Genomic DNA, 15,684 nt, shown 5'->3' with positions numbered 1-15,684 from the left:
GACAAGCAAGAGGAAAGTGGATGGAACAGGTTTTACCCCTCCCTTCCAGCCTGTGGTCATTTGAGAGCATCTTGGACCTAGGTTTTCTAACTATGTACTAGATAGAATATCTTGGATCAAGAATGAACAATTACAGAAATGAGGCTGAGACATTGAAATTGAAATAACCTTACAATAAAACAAATAAATAAAAACAACAAATAAATCTACCTTACAATGGCCCTATCTGAACATCAGATAACATTGGGTTCCTTTTGATTGTATTACCTTTTTGAAATTTGGGGATTTAAAATGCAACATCTCTGTGATGACCACCATGAATAGGAAATGAAGCCAGAAGTTTCCAACTTGACTCCAAGGTTTCAGAAGTTATACAGTGCCCAATAGGTATACGCTTGCCATTAAATAAAAATCACTCTTTCTTTTAACTTATTTCAATTTTTCTCAAGTGACTACAAACTTGTTAGGACAACTTATCTGGATCTAAGGGTGTGTGTGTGTGTGTGTGTATGTGTGTGTGTTTGGTTTTCCGAGACAAGGTTTCTCTCTGTAGCCCTGGCTGTCCTGGAACTCGCTCTGTAGACCAGGCTGGCCTCGAACTCAGAAATCTGCCTGCCTCTGCCTCCCAAGTGCTGGGATTAAAGGTATGTGCCACCACTGGCCAGCTGGATCTAAGTATTTAATAAACAGCATTGTAGGTGTATATGCAAAGTAAAAATATTACAGAGACGCAAGGAGAATTATGGGATAGAAGAAAGCTGGGGTACCATCATCTAGAATTTGAACCCTCCCTGTGTTTATTTCTTCTACATAATAGGTTTCAGTTGCAGGATTCTGGTCTTGTGAGCCCATGGAAGCTCCCTATAATTACAGATAAAGCATTTATTTCCAGACACTCATCTTCCCTAGAGAAGCAAGCTGGAAGGCAACCTGAAATAAAAACACAAATGTATACAAGACCCAAAACCATGTGCTAAATGTCCCCCATCTTCTCGGTCATATGCATGCTTGGGAAGTGTTATTCCATCAGGCACACATGGGCTGCCAAAGTCAGACACATTCCCCCATCTGGGATGCAGAGGCCCCACGTCAGAGAACAGGCCAACCCCAGGCCAACCTCAGTCAAGCCAAAAGGAAATCAAGACCCATCACCTCGTGGGCTGCAATATTGCCATCACCACCACAGGAAGGGGCTAATAAAGATCCATTTCTTTGGGTGGTGTTTTTCTCCCCAACACCTCATTACTCCTGGACTCTAGCCAGTCCTGAACTAAGTCTCTTTGAGCAGAGGACAGAAACAAATTGCCAGGCTTTTCAAGAAACGAAATGAACAGCAAATAAATTTTCTGAAACTACAGAGTACGATCACAGCCCAAGCCAAGAGAGAAAGCATTCTCATTTCAACCTGTGATCAGAACCAAACACAAGAATCAGTGGATGCCCCAGACCCTCAACCAGCAGTTTTGATGTTTCCAGTGACCTCGGACTCTCTGCCCAGGAAATGAAGGCAGAGACTGGCAGATAACTGCATGGAAAAACCAGTGAGCTCATAGCAAGCCAGACAGGTTGCAATAACACCTGGGAGTTACCCTGGGTCCCTGGTGGGGACCTGCTTGCCGCCAAAACCTGCTGCTACTTCGGTTGCCATTAACCACTCCTAATGCTGCAATGAATCAGCCCAGGTGCCTGGGAAGTAGGAAAATGACACCCTCATTTTCTTGCAAATGTAGATTGTGATTCCCAGGATGGAAATAAGAAAAATTGAATGCCTTTCTCTGGACTGCTAAAAATGAACGCGGCTTTCAAGTTTTCCAGTGATGAGAGCCTTCCCAGGACAAAATGGTTCCCTGACCTCACCCCATAGTCACTCAGAGGTCACAGAGGAGCTACCTCCCATCTGACCTCTTGGCAGGTCATACTTCTGTCCCTGCACCAGCAGCCAGACTGAAATAACATTTAGTGAGCCAAGGCCACAGAACAGGGCACGCTGTTCCCAGAATTACTTCATTTGATCTTCTTAGCAGCTCGTTGAGGTGTGGGGATAATCCCCACTTTACTGATGAGGAAATTGAAGCTCAAAATGCCCGGGAAGCTCGGGAAGCTGCACAGCTGGTTGACATGGGGGTCAGGATGGGAATCCAAAGGACAACAGCCTTTGTCTTCTGTTTCTATAGTATATAGGGGAACCTGTCTTGGACCCTGATTTGATAAGGGAAGGGGGCAACAGGCCCACTCATGCACTCTCTGTCTCTGTGAGAATTTTAAAAAGAAGAGACAGATGAAAAAGATGCTTGATTTGCATGTATAAGGCTCTGAGATCAAGGTAGCATAACACAAGGAAAAAAACAAGCAAACTATCAAACCAAACCAAATCAAACCAAACCAACATTTTTATTTAAACAGGGTTTCTTTCTCAGTGTATGTATCCCTGGCTGACCTGGAACTCACTACTTAGACCAGGCAGGCCTCAGACTCACAGAGGTCTTCTTGCCTGGCCTCCTTATTGTAGGGATTACAGAAATGAGACACCTTACCTGGCAAGAAGTTTCTGATTCAAGATTCATTAGGTTCATGGAAAAATTGTCTTCCTGGATTTAAGAGGCAATAGTTCTACTAAAACTAACAACTATCTGCCAGAGAAGACATCATTATAAACACAAAATCTATGGTCTCTGCCATGTAGACAGTGTCTGTCATGACTTGAATATGGCTTGAGTCTGTTTTCTACAGAGTCTTAGTTTGAAATTTAATCCCCATTATGAGGGATCAAGAGGGTGGAAATAGTCTGAGTAAAGTGTTCAGAGGAGGGCCTTTGGAAAGTGGTTAGGGTTATACTAAGTCATCATGGAGTCCCCATGATGGAATATTGTGGCTTTAAAGAGAGACACCAGAACACATGTGCATAAATGTATGCACACTCTTGTGTACATACATGTTTACTTCTTCAATCTCTCTTATTGTAATGCCCAGTGCCACCTAGGGACTCTGCCACACCAAGGCTTTCTCTCCAACCACATACTTGATACCCTGGAACTGAGGCAAACTAAACTTTTGACTGAATAAAAGTCTGTAACTTCTAGTATTTTATTATAGAAATACAAAATGAATTGATACTATCCTTCCAACTGTAGTATCATCACACAGTGTATAATTACTTCTACCTCTTTCTAGTCACCTTCCTGTATGGAACAAGCAAGTAATAATGGAACACTTACTGAAGCAAGTATGGAGAACAAGAACAACAAAAAGAACATCTTATTTTTCAGTAAACATTAAATCCATGTGAACCATAATCTGTATCTTGAAAGGTTTAAACCCATTACTTAGCAACTCAACATAACATATAAGTGACTGTAGAGACAAGGTCAACAGGACACGAATCCCATTCAGTGAACTGAGACTCAATCAAGTGTCCAAACTGAATCCTACAAACCAAAAGACACACAGCATCTTTAAGAAACCTCTAGATCCTAGCTAGAGTAAAAGTCCTTTGTCTTACCCTCAGGGCTTAGCATCCCACTGAGAAAAGAGTAAGAGCCCAAAAAGTATTCACAGAAGTAACACATGGGTCCTTGGTATCTTCTGACTGCTGTCAAGCTTGATGGCTTAAGAAGGTGGTTAAGTGGCTACTTTGGATCCTGTACCTGTGATTCTAAACTGCAGGGCTCCAGGACCTCTGAGCAGAGAGGAGATCCTGGCTTCCTGGCACAGGAGGACTAGCACACTTCCTACCCACATGTCCTCACAGTGGAGTTAGCAGTGGTGGAGGAAGCTGACCGTGTGTACTGCTTGTATGCTTTATACACTTGCCTTTGACAAAAGGATGGAAATGAGCTTTCACTCCAACTACATGTAACTCAGCTGCCTGTTTCCTATCAAGCTGGTACTTCCCCTGTGGTGGGGTTAATCTGCCAGTTTCTTGGAGGCTCCCAGCTAAACAGAAAACCCATGTCTTCCAGGAACTTCATCTTTTATACGGCTATGCTTGGTAGATTGAGAAAATAAATAAAAAAGAAACAAACTGTCCAAAATGCCCCTATTAACATTCCACACACCTCAGGCTCAATGTTAATGCCATCTGATTAGACTCAGCTTGGAATTTACAAAGTTGAAAAACAGTATCTCCCACCAGTGAATAGCTGTGGTAAGAAGTCCCATTTCATCAAATGCCTCCTTATTGAGGGTTATTTTTAACAGTTGAACATTGGATTAATAAAAACTACATAAAAGTTTGGAATAAACAGGAGGTTCTGGAAGGTTGATGGTGAAAAACACTTTAATACAAGGGCATATTGAACAGAAGCTTTTGATACTAGCTCAACGCAAAGAAACTCCCTACTTCAGGCAGTTCAACATCAGCAGGGCAGCCTTTACTGTTGGATTCTTTATTTTTTAAAACATGTGTTTTGAGCAAGGGTGTACTTAGGGCATTAATTGGAAACATAGCATACATTCTTCCCAGATCTGTTTCAGAAGATCTGAGGGATGCCTGGGTAAAAACTGTGCCCAACATTGTTAACAGAGGAAGACGACACGGGGATGCTTCCATCTCCCTAGCATAATATGCCAAGGATTGACAGTGATTCACCACAGCTGAGAGAAGTCTCAGGAACATGTTTTTTTTGGAGATCACGGAGACTAATTTTATTTCTAACAACATTTGTCCACAGCTTTATGTTCTATGCAATATTTTCATACAGCCGTCCTGCTGTTGTTCTCAGAACCTCTTGAAGAGGAACACAAAATACTATGGTTCACATATTCAGAGAAAAGGTGAAGCAGCTCACCCAACTCCTTGAAGCTGGTAAATGGGGAAGATCACACAGAACCCCCAGCTCCTCTGGTTCCAATTAATTTCACGGGGAAAAACTTCAGAGCTAATCTTCCTAGAAAACTTAGCCATGAAGTCATCTGAACTCCAAAGTGGACCTTGGAATGTAGAATAAATTGCAATTTCTTCTACCAGACCTATACATCACAGGCCACTTTCCACATGGTATGGGCTTCAAGAGCCATACCAAAAATCAAGGAAAAGCCAATTTTAAATTTAAAAGATACACAGGCTGCTATCTGGAGAAAAACTAGCCAATCCATTACCTCACAGTGACTGCATCATGCTATCACAAAGGGGCTTCTCCAGACTCTTAAGAGAGCATTTTCCACTCTTCTATGGGGCTGTTGCCAAGCCTGAACAGTTCTGATTCAGCATTTGCAAGCCATCTCTTATGACAACTCGCCAATATGTAGATTAACCTCAAGAATTAACAAGATTCAGAAAGTGTGTATCATTCAATTTCAACCAATTAAATAAATACCATCTATCATTAAGCCCTTCTCATTTGGGTCATTAGTACACATTCAGAAGGGATACAAAGAAGACACCAAGCAGGAATACTAAGGGAGTGAGGGAAATGAATGTATCCTGATACACAGCCCGTACTTGGAGACTAACCATTAGGGGAGATCGCTGTGTGGTGTGCAGAGAACTCCACCCTACCTGTACTAGCTGGTGTTTCGTTGCTGTGATAAATACCATGATCAAAAGTAACCTAGGGAAAAAAGGGATTTATTTCAGTTTACATGTTACTATCCATCTATTGTTGAAAGAAGTCAGAGCAGAATTCCAGCAGAAACTATGCAATAAAGTTGCTTACTGGCTTGCTCCAGGGCCTACATTCAGCTGTCCTTTTTTACACAGCCCAGGTCCACCTGCCAAGGATGGCACCTTCCTAGGACACCTATGAGGCAGGGCACTACTACAGCAATCGACAAACAATAAAATGACCCACAGATATGCCCACAGGAAAATCTGATAAAAGTGATTCTTCATTTGAGGCCTTTCTTCCCAGGTGTGCCAAGTTGACAACCAAGATTAACTATCACAACTACCCAGGCACAGCTTTATACCCAGCTCCACAATCCCAATATATTTTTACCCATCTTTTATGGCTTTCCCCCAAGATCTTCCTATTTTTCTTTCTCACATTCCTGGACTTTCAAAATAGTGTGCTCTCATGAAAACTACACATCGAAGGATGAAATGCAGCCTTGTTTCAACGGAATGGCTGCCCTGTTGGATACATTCTTTATATTAAGTGAGAACACTGCAACATCTATTTGATGTACAAAGAACAGAACTTAGTGCCTGTGTTCTTAGGATAACTGGCAGAACATTAGAACAATGTAAGTTGACCACTCTTACAAGCACACACTTACTTGGATCTCTCTCCCATATGTACCTTCACTACTTGGCTCCCACCTGTGCATTTTAAATCTGTTCAAGCTCACCCTTTCCCTAGAGACCCTTTCTTTGCTTATGGCTTATTGTGACTAAGCTAAAACATACCATCTGGATGTAAATAAATGACACCTTCCCCCTAGAAATTTAGATGTGTTTTTCCTCTCAAAGATGGGTGAAAGTACATCAAGTTAATCTTGCTAGTCAACTAGCTGAAATGTTTGTGCCTTTCCATTCCTATTCCTGATAATCTGCATTGCAAATATCTCACTAATCACTCCACAATCCATTGGAAATACTATCTTTTTTTTTTCTTTTTTTTTTTTTTTTTTAAAGAAAGGGCCATAGGGGGGAAAATAAGATAATACCAGCCTGCTGTGGCCTTTGTTCCCTGGCAATAAATTGCTGTAACAATAACAATTTCTGTATTTTTAAAGAATTCATGCTATTTAAGTGGATGTTGAGTGTGAGACATACAACTGCGTAACTGCAAGTTTGCTTTACGAAGAAAGCTGAGGGCTATTTCTATTTCTGTGAAGAGAGTCTACAAGAAAAAAAGAAATGGAAGCCCTGCCTTCATGTGTGCAGATTTTCTTCTTTGTGGTCCAAGTCTTCATTTGGTGCCTTAACTCTAAACAAAATCTAACCAAGTTCTGTTGTGTGACTGGAGGAAGGGGGAATCTTGTGGCTCCTGCCAAATTAGCTCTAGATTGATTGAACTTTTCAAGTTCAGTTATCAGCACACTTGATGTCCTGCATCTTGGTTTTCAGGGATGACTACACCCACCCTTCTCCTTTCACCAGTTCTCCTACCCAGACCCTACGCTTATTAGCTTCAGGTCAGATGTTAGGGTTTGCCATTTTCTCTTTCTTTCTTTCTTTCTTTCTTTCTTTCTTTCTTTCTTTCTTTCTTTCTTTCTTCAGACTTCTTGATTGTTCTAGTCAATAAAGAACCCACAATGCTCTCTAACAGAAATATTTCCTTCTTGCCCCTGACATATCAAACATTTTTCCAAGTACCCCTTGTACAGTGTGCAGGCTTTAATATATAGAATTTGACAGAGTGAAGAGATCTAGGGATCAAAATTTCCCATGGGACAAGACAGAGCACATTATGAACACTATGTGTTTCTGCTGCTTCATAGGAGAACCCAGGGATACTGATCCCACTGTAATGTCAGCTGCTATTCACTGGTGTCTACCAAGCACCAAGCACCAGTATAAAGCACTTTTTTTTTTTTATAGTGTTTTCTATAGTGATCAAAACAGTAGTTTGAGATAGGGATTGGCATATCTGCTTTATATTTGGCAAAAGAAGTTTAGAGATTCCTGTCTCCCATATTCAGTAAATGGCATGCAAGTTTTCATATAGAAGGTTAAGATATCAGGCAGGTCTACTATCCAAAGAAATAGCCTATCAAATGCAACAAAGGACTTCCCTCCCCCAGGTAAGAGACCTATTACCTATTCTTAATTTAATTTATTTAATTATTTAAATTTAATCATTTAATTTATTTAATTTAATGTTACCTTGTCCTTTACCAAAGACACAACCTCAGGAGAGAGGCTGGGAGGTCAAGTCTTTAGTGAAGATGGTTTGTGTGTTCTTATGTCTCTTGACTCTCCTGTTTCTTGAATGTGGCAGGAATTGAACAAATGCTTCAGATTTAATTTGCTATTTCCATTTGTAGTAAAGATTAAGAAGGAGTCTCTATCTCTGGCCAATGGCCTGGTCTCATGTCCTGGATCCTAGTAGAATAGACAGAGATACTCTGCTATGCCCAACATAAACACTTTTCAAGAAGTGGCACTCAATAGTGTCATTATATAAAGTTACTCTCCCAATTCAGATTTACAAGACCACAATACTACCTAAAGGGGAAGATATGTCATGTTCTCTCACTGTTGTGAGCAACTCACATGGGATGTTTGACAGTTGAGTTAGCAAACATGGTTGATGCTTTCAGGGGATAACTTGGATGTATGGAGGGTGAGTCAGACACCTCTAAGTCAAATGTGATCCTGGGACAGAACACAAGCAAAGCTATCAACAAAGCCAGTGCCCTGGGAACATGGTCTGAATGACTCAGCAAGGAGGAGCACAAGGCTTTGCCAGCCTGGGAGAGGTCAGTAGGTCCTTGAGAAATATGTGCTAAGAATACTACCAAAAGGGAGAAGAGGGCCTTGAAGGCTGTTTTTGCTACATGTGGGAGGAGCTCCTCCCTCCCATATCTTGAGAACTCAGTTCCATGTAGGAGAGAGTATGATTTCAACCAGTAGAGGTCAAAGGAGAGTATACTTCCTGGGAACTTACTGTGACATTCTTAGGACAAAGAAAGAGGAGAGCAAATAGCCTGCTATGCTGTCATCTTCTGTCTTCTATCCTGAACTCAGGAAAGAGACACCATGGTAGGATGATAAGGCTAGGCAGAGATTTCTGGAAGATGACTTCATCAGTGACTCCAAATAAGATACAGATTAACAGATAGATCAAGGCAGAGTCAATAACGTGCATCTTAATGTACAGCCATGTTAGTGAGGCCAAGGTCTGTGAGGAGCACGGCACTGTAAGGAAACAGGGAATGTGTGAAACATGAGAAGGAACCCATTGTATCAGCCCAGTTTGGGGATAGGCTTTCTGGTGTTCTGAATCGTTTTCAAAGTGGACCCTATATCCAAATGTGCCTGAGGGAGACCTCTTTAAAGATTTCCACCAAAGCTTCAGCTTTGCACTCCTCTCAGACCTGGTCCCCACTAAGCTTCGTCTGAGTACTGAGTTCTTACTTTTAGGAGAATAGTTGGAATCTTAGCCATGGATGGGGTTTTAATGTTTTCTGTTACCATGTCTACTCTGGAACAAAACAGACATTCACTTTCATCCCGAAATGTATCCACAGAGTGCAGTCCCTCCCTTCTAAGCTCCCTCCTATCTGGGCTCTGCAGGAACTCAGGCTAAGGGCTTCAAGGGCCACAGCAGATCTACAACAATACAGCGCTGAAGATACTTGTCCTTCCTGAAACTTGGGTATCTTGTGGATGCATGTGAGTTCTGCTCACTCTCTACTTGATGGGCACATGAACAGATTCTGATGTCAAGCTTCATGTTCACTTAAATTTGCAAAGGGTAGTTTTACCGCAGAAAGCCCACTGAACATAGGTTTCCACAAACAGTGGCTTCCTCTGATGCAGTAGGCTTAGCTGGCTCTCAGGTATTTCAGGCTCTAACAAAGGAAGATCACTATCTTCCTAACACAAAATCAAGTTCAGTCTTTATACAACTTCATCTATAGAGCCTAAATGTACTGTCTGAAATCACAAAGAATAGATATTCAAATACTCCAGGGTGGCCTTTCAGGTATTTGGACTTCATTCTCTATGATCCCTGGAGACAGCTTCTTTCTTATTGACAAAAATAGCCCTGGACACTTGCAAAGCATCCACATGTGACTCCTAGTCTCCTCACCAATTGTAAACGATTCTTTACAAACTAAAAGTATTCCAGATGACTGGTACTGCTCATTGGCCAGATATGGACCATGGGCAGATGCCTCTAACCTCTATGACTCAGTTGGCTCATAGTCTCAAAATTAGGCCAGAAACTTAGTTTCCGTTTTAGAGAGCAGAAGAGACATGTCTTTTATTTCCCTACATTTCCTTCTCCTTTACAGGACACCCCCCTCCTCCCATACTCTCTTTGAGCAATCTAAGTTGCAGAAACATTGTTTTCAATCAGTCATCAGCTCCACTCTCTAGCAGTGAACAGCAGTCTTTGGATTAAATAGAAAAGGAAATGGGGAAGGGTGGGTACACACAGGCTGATTTCAATGAAGTCGTCAATCAACAGCTCTTAAAAGTCTAAAGCCACAACCAGAAAATCCGCCATGCTGCTAGTCACTGTGCTTGGCAACCTAACTGGTCTCCCCCATGAACAGATCTGGTGACCCACTCAGGGGCTCATTGTGCCCACAAACAGTGTTTCTAAAGTGCTCCCCACCTGTCGGAAAGAGCACAGAGAACTGGGATAACGATTTGCTCCACGAGTGCCACCGGGCATTTCTCACACGGGAGACAAGGAACGTGCTCCCTCTTAAGTAAGCTGCTTTTCTGGGAAGAGTTGTGCTCAGAACTCCAAGGCCACATTGCCACACAGGAAGAGATTGTTTTCCTCTTCTGGTAGACCTGGCTCTTTGAAGGGCACAAGCCGAGCTCATGATATTTAATAAATAGAGTTGGTCTTAGCAGAGATGCCAAAGGAGGGACATTTCTCTACCATGCCTAACGCTGCAGCACACAGGAGTTTGCAAAACTTCTGTAAACTATCAGGCACCTTGTAGAATGGCCCTTGGTTTCTGATAGCTCTATTTCTTCGCACTGTGGTATCTGTCTTCTCTAAGTCTCCCAAAATACTGTTCCACTCTAATGACTTATTTCTTGTCTAAGGGTCAATGAATAAAAATGTCCCAGAGATTATTTACACATTATAGTCAAGTATTGTGCTTTCAAAGACACAATAAAAATATTGATAGGAACTAGAAAGGCTCATATCAACCAATGAAAATAGCAATCTGTACCTTGAAGATTTTGTGATTTCTTTTACAACCCAGTGCACTCAAGCTGCTGTTTGGACAGTATTCAACATGGTCTCTCTGGCCAACCATTAAGTTGTCTCTAAGATGCATGGGTTGCCCAGAACCTCTGAGTGCTCTTTAGTAAACATCTTCTTCAGTTTCTAACATGATCCATGAAAGCTTTAGAGAGGTAGGTGGGCAAGACCCACTTGCTTTGTGATCCCATTTCTCTGGGATTAAAATATCCCTTCCTCTTTCCATGCCTATTACTCTTGCTTGAAGAAGACATGTACATAAGAACAGTGATCTCTGGGTAGAGACAGGAGGGCCGTTGTCAGACTGGCACAAAAAAAATTAGTAGTGTGGGAGAACAAGGAGAATAGAAAACAGCTTTGGGATAAGATAAATGAAGGGTTCAATGGTAGTTCCACCATTTCAGACAAACTCCAATCATTTGACTTCACTACAGTTCTCATTTCTGGAAAAAGGTTATATCAACAATATAGCCTGTAAGGATGAGACCATGAAAGATAGCAGTCAGTCAACAAATGGTGGCAACCTTTCCCCATTGGCTCATTGTGTATGATGTAAAACTGGGCGAGCGCTCAGTTTCCATCATGCTAGCTAAGGCACAGATGAGTTACCACGTTGGTTAATTTAGGTTTAGATAATTTCTTCTATAGGGATGAACATTTTGCCTGTGTGTATATTCACTATATACATGCCTGGTACCTTCAGAAATCAGAGAAGAACTTTGGATTCCCCTGGATCCATGCATGGCAAACCACCATGTTAATGTTGGGACTTAAACCTGGGTCCTCTTCAAAAGAAAACAAGTACTCTTGCTTGGTACAAGGGTGACTGCTGAGTCACCTCTCTAGCTCCTCACCCCCAGATTGGTTCATTTTAGTTGCCAACTTGAGATTGGATTGACAAAGTCCTAGGAGGTGTGCAAAGCTGTGCCTGAGGGAATTTCCAGAGAAGTCAAGATCATGATGGCTCTGGCCTAAAGAATGGATCAATGCCTTAATAAGTTCACAACATGATGAGACTCTTGGGTGCTGAAAGGCCAGAGGTGGGGCCAATTGGTATAAGTACATCATTGGGGTACACCTGAGGGGCTGTATCTTGCCCTGATTTCTTCTTTTATTCCACTCAGTTTCCTGGCAATAATGATTTGAAAAAAATATTCTCTCACAACTTCCCTAATGCAAAAGATTAATAACTCTTTAACCTTGAACCAGAACACTGAGATATTCTTTCCTTCAGTGGCTTGTTTCATGTGTTTGATCAGAGTAACACAAAAAACAAGAGAGGAACAAATCTACTCAGCTTTGAGGCTGAAAAATTCAGAAGAATTTCAAACCAACTTAGAACAGCCATTTTCAAATAACTAAGGCACTATTTATAATACTTGATAAACTATACTTAATTGTCCATTAAACCCAAGAATTCAAGCATGCATTCAGCAAAATTCAGCTTCCTTTGGATTGCCATAATTAAACGTTGCTAAAATAAGTACAAATATTCAGATTTAATTTCCAGTAATCTATAATCAAAACCTCTTTCTTCTGGTTTTGTTTTGGTTTTTGACCAATTCAAATAGATTTGCCTAAAATCAATTGAAAATTATTGGCTTTTCCTTAGATATTTCAAAGCAATGGGTTGAGAAAAAGTTCTCAAATTCCTGCTTAGCTGGCTTAAACAAGGCATTTTCTTGAATTGGAAATGTTACAGTGCGATGTGTCAAGACAACAGCAGTTGCTATCAAATGTAGTTAGCAGGGAGAGAAATCCTTTTCTAAACAGAAAAGGTGCCATGAAGATGAGCATTAGGCAGGCAAGCATAGGGTATAGTTCAGCAACCTAGGACTCCACTTGGTTTGGGCTATTCACACTCTTTTAATAATTCACATGGAAGCCAGAGACACTTGCCTGAACATATGATGCCAGTGTGTGTGCATGTGTGTGTACACTCCTCTCTGGGTAACTCGCCAAGATACTTTTGTTACTATGAAAGTTTGTATGACAAGTAATCTCATTCATAAATCTGAACAAACTATGATTTTTTTCTTAACTTCAGAGAGCCTTAAAAGGAAAACAAACAGAAAAAAAGGAAAAGAAGAGAAAATGAAAGAAAAGAAAAGAAAAGAAAAGAAAAGAAAAGAAAAGAAAAGAAAAGAAAAGAAAAGGGTCTTGGGTTGTCCAAGCCTTCTGCTGAAAATTAGACTCTTAGAAGATCAAAAGAGTCCCACTATCCTGATGATTGTGGGTGAAACTATCCACTTTGTGAAATAAATGGGAAAGACAGGCCTTAGCATCATTTAGCTCTCTATACCTGTGTGATAATTTTACAAGGGTCATGCCTATGACAGCTGAAGACATCCCTTCTCTGAGTGGATGGTGTGCCTGTGAGTCTGTTTCCAAGCAGCACAAGGCACCACAGAGTCCCCCACAAGTAGAGTTAAAGCCACCCTTCCAGCACAATCACTTTTCATTTCCACCCTTTGATCTCCTCCCTTCTTCGTACATAACACTTCATCACCTTTATTTTCTGTCATAATTGCATGTGAAAGATTTCCCTTTTGATAGACGCTGGATGCCAAGCTGGGACAGAAGAGAGTGTTGAAAAGTGTCACGTGACCTGTCTGCTTCAGAAGGAGGCCTGTACACCTGTGCAAGACAAACAGTTTTTCAGAGATCTGACATATCTATCATCTGTCCACAGGATATGAGCTCTTCGGTCTGCTTAATAGCAACAGGCAAAATAGGCTGTGCTGAAAGAAATCAGTAGCACACAGCCCACTGTCTGGCAGGCCTCCTGGGGCCCATCTCAGGCCTGGCTGGGTAGGAATTTGCACACCACCCATCTCTGTGGTTCTGTTTCTGTTCCTTGTCACAGTGCCATTCAGAGGCCATCACCTACTGACAGAGCCACACGGTTCTCAATTATAGCCCAGGTCTCCATTCACACCTCATCACATTACCATCCAGGAAGATCCTACATCAGACGTGTCTCTACATAATATTCCTGTCTATGACAGAGATTATTGTCAGGGCCTGCCTGTTCCTGTTTCCCTTACCCCCAAGGTTTACCCCCCCCCACCCCTACCCCCCAGGTGTGGGTAGTCACAATTCCCTCCTCAATCAGACAGAACCTGTCAGGTCTATGTTCAAAGACCCCAAACAAAACCTGGAGGCTGAATAAACTTATGTGCTCTGTTACGCAGTATCCTCTCTGGGTTTGTGACTTTCTTGCTAGGATATCAGAGCCTTAGCTGCCCTGTCAACAACTAAGGCAACACTAGAGGCTGAAGCAACAGTGATAGCTTTAATCCAAGCAGTAAATGAATGTGGAACACTTACTTGGCAATGCGCCAGGCACTGCTTCAACAACGATGCAAGTTTAACTCAAAGAGACCTCTTGCAAACTCTATGGGGACAGGTAGTATGGGTGATCTTATTTCAGAGACCAGGAAAATAGACAAGGTGTCACAAGTCAAAATGAAATGGAATTGGTAGTAAGAACCATGATCCATTTCCCCTGTTTGTGTGTGTGTGTGTGTGTGTGCATGTGTATGCCCAGAAAAACAAAATAGTTGATGTTTTATGTCTTCAGTTGCTCATTACTTTTTGAGACATGGTCTCTCATTGAACCTGGAGCTTGGTGACTTGAGTCAGGCAATATCAATGGCCTGCCTATCGAGTCCCAGGGATTCTCAGGTCTCCATCTTCCTGCACCTGGCTTTTCTATGTGGGTGCTGGGACTATGAACCCAAGTCCTTATTATTGTACAGCAAACATTTTTTTTTTCTGACTGAGCCACCTCCCTAGCCCAGGAGCTACTACTCCCAGCCACCATGATTACCATGACTTAAAGTCACAAGGAAAGTGACAGTCCATCTCCAACATACCATGTGCTGGCTACCCGAGGCTTGCTTTACTTATTTTACTATTAAGGTTCAGAAGGATCTGCATCCCTCGCACACCTTCAAGGCCTAGAGGCACTACATAATTTGCCTACTGAATAATGAAACCTATATTTTATTCAAGGTCTCTGTGGCTCTAAAACCCATGCTCTTCCCATTTGTTCCAAGACTTATTGTGACAAATATGAGGCCAGAAGAACAGGTGGTTCCTTTTAGATTATTTGCAGATTCCCCAGGACCTGAGCTCCTTCTTATCTGTCAGAAGTCAGGCTAGAGTTCTGCAAGAAGCTTCACAAGAAGGAGAGAAATGGCCTCTTTTTGTTGAAGAGTCCCTGACCACTCTTCAAATAACTTTGCATCCCTAGAGACACTCCATTTGGTGCTTTTTTTCAGTTCTATGTTTTTGGATTTGGTTCACAACATGACTTCTTTAAAGAACTGTGCCATCTTTGTTCCCCAGAGTCACTGGCTCACAGTGCAGATACCATGGCCTGACTCGGGGAATAGTCACTCTGGTTTTGTAGAAAAGTTCATAAGTCAGTGGAGTTGGCTCTTGGTTTACTTCTATTGGGCTTTTGGGATTGCTTTCTTCTCTTTCTATTTTGCTGGCATCTGCTTGCAGCTTTGTGATTTTCTGATAACTTTAGAACTCTAACGCCAAATACATTTACTGCCTCAAAGGTACCCCACAGTCTTTGCTCCTTAAGTATTTGGTAGAGTTCATTGGCAAAGCCAGCTTAGATCTGGATTTGTCTTTGTAAAAAGATTCTAAACTCAAAGTTCCATTTGGAGAAATATCATATGGCTACTGAGTTGTCTAGTTCCTTTACACAGGGCATCTTATGTCTTTGAAGGTGCATCCATTTCAACCAAGTTATTTGGTTCCTTGGCATTAGTCCTTTGACACATTCTGCATCACACTTTCACCATCAGGGATGCGTCTGCCTTCC

The 15,684-nt window shown here is 41.8% G+C and overlaps 1 protein-coding gene across 3 annotated transcripts in view; it reads right to left on the bottom strand.

Moving 5' to 3' along the window:
- Nucleotides 1-15,684, bottom strand: part of Lrmda (leucine rich melanocyte differentiation associated) — a 1,001,791-nt gene that overhangs the window by 307,329 nt on the left and 678,778 nt on the right. The window contains exon 6 of one of the 3 annotated variants that reach the window (XR_013109409.1): nt 5,498-5,549. The exons of the other annotated variants lie outside the window; for them this stretch is intronic. The gene's annotated coding sequence lies outside the window, so the exon portion shown is untranslated. The remainder of the gene's footprint in view (nt 1-5,497; nt 5,550-15,684) is intronic. 3 annotated transcript variants of the gene reach the window in all.

Source organism: Arvicanthis niloticus, chromosome 3, assembly GCF_011762505.2.
Source record: "Arvicanthis niloticus isolate mArvNil1 chromosome 3, mArvNil1.pat.X, whole genome shotgun sequence".
Lineage (NCBI taxonomy): Eukaryota > Metazoa > Chordata > Mammalia > Rodentia > Muridae > Arvicanthis > Arvicanthis niloticus.
This window is presented reverse-complemented; position numbering and strand designations above follow the sequence as displayed.